The sequence below is a fragment of the Mercurialis annua genome, linkage group LG8, assembly GCF_937616625.2.
Source record: "Mercurialis annua linkage group LG8, ddMerAnnu1.2, whole genome shotgun sequence".
NCBI classification, from domain to species: Eukaryota; Viridiplantae; Streptophyta; class Magnoliopsida; order Malpighiales; family Euphorbiaceae; genus Mercurialis; species Mercurialis annua.
In genome coordinates, this window is record NC_065577.1 from 3,431,685 (window position 1) to 3,433,584 (window position 1,900).

General features: G+C 35.8%; 1 long non-coding RNA gene across 1 annotated transcript; it reads left to right on the plus strand.

Moving 5' to 3' along the window:
• Nucleotides 1–769: 769 nt before the first annotated feature.
• LOC126661450 (uncharacterized) lies at nt 770–1,900 on the plus strand. The gene is made up of 3 exons (XR_007635665.1): nt 770–1,014; nt 1,210–1,361; nt 1,633–1,900. It is a non-coding gene; the product is annotated as an uncharacterized LOC126661450 (long non-coding RNA).

Sequence of the window (1,900 nt, forward strand, 5' to 3'; positions counted from 1 at the left end):
ACATAAAGTTAGGGGGATCATCAGACCACACCCTCCCCCCTGACATAGAATATGTTGCTCTTGCCAAGGAATGAGCAGCACGATTCGTAGAGCGATAAACAAACATGACCTTAACATTAATCAAGGCTTTCAACAAACAAACACAATCAAATATTAAGCAAAGTAGAACAGAGTTAGGCTGAAAATTTGACTTTAAAATCTGAATAACTTGCAGGCAATCCATCTCCACAATCACCATCTCTTTATTCCTATTTTTTATCCAAGATAATGCTTCCTTGAGGGCCCAGGCTTCAGCTACCACTGGAGCTAAATTTTCAGATGTTGTGAAATTAGTCGCAGTGAAATAGCAGAAAATAAATTAGAAAATCAAGCTTATGACAAAATATAGAATCGAACTAAAAAACAAACACAAGATTTACGTGGTTCGTCAATGACAACTCCACGGGCAAAGGAACGAGTTTTATTCACTAATAGATGAAGAATACAAAAGAACGGTAGAGATTTTTCTAATGCCCAAACCCAACAATAAACCCAAATTGCTTTGGTCGTACTTATCTGCCTCACACTCTTAAATTCTACAAGCCATGAAGCTTGTGTATTTATAAAGTTCAGATTAGGTCTAAAGGAATAAGAAGTCATAATCATAATAGGATTTAGACTTTCTTTTCCTACACAAAGACCAATAATGACATAACTAATATCCAACACATATTAGGATAAATTAAAGTCCTAAACTAATTAGAATTCTAGGAATAATCCTAACATCAGACCTGGAATTCGAAATAGCAGCAAGCCAGCAGCCCCTATGGTCCCTCTTTATAGCAGCACAACCTGTCACAAAATCTGAGTTAAAACATGCTGCATCCACATTTATCTTCGTCCATCCTTCATTGGTGGAGCTTTCGGTGGAGCAGCCCATAGTATTGTAGCCGGGTTGTCCGCAGTGACAACTTGTCTTGAGCGGAAGCATAGCTGATGATTTAGTGTCCGGACTCCAAATTCCTGCAATAAAATGTATGCATCTCCTGATGATGCTAACTTACCTTAGATACAACACTGTTATGCCAATATGGTTGTAAATTTTCTATGAAAATGCTTATGTAATGTGTTCTTCATTATAGAAGAATTATCTTAATAATAAGTGTAGCTTTGCACTTAACAATGTGCTGATGTAGTAAGATCATCTAACTGTATTGTTTCTCTCTACAGGTATAAGATATATATTGAGGGGCCGAGCATGGTCAGTGAGTGAAACGTATATTCCTGCCTGTGATTTAGTTACTCTAATTGTGAAGCCCCAAGCTCTATTGTCAGCAATCCATCGGCAATTGAGCTGGTGATTATGTTTCTGCAAAATAAAGGTAAGCATTGAATCCAAATTAAGGTTCGCAATGCCACAAGTTTTGCACATGATATAATTACTTCTTTCTACATGTTTAATATACCTCCAGTTGAGAACGTTTTTTTTTGTTGGTATTTTATTCAATGGACTTATACGATTACTGTTAGACAATCTTTTTTGAACAACTTATGTCGTTTTACTTTACTGAAGTTATAATTTGTTGACCGACCTTGTCTATTAAATTGAAAGCTATGCCTCATTATTTCATTTGGTGTCTCATTTTTTTGTAGAAATAATAGCATGTCATCATCAATCATTTGGAACCACCGCGAAGGCTATTGCTAGAGAATGTGTCATTTGACTGATAACGGAGTAGCAATTTGGTGGTGATGTTGGCTTAGAAATTTGAACAAGATATTAAGCTTTCATATGAATGCAATTCGAACAATGTATTAATTGCTTATCAATGTTGAATAATTATGACTATGTTGATGGTCAAATGCATTTAGGCTGTTGATGAACTCATTGCTGAGGAGTTTTAATTTCAAGACAAGTTGA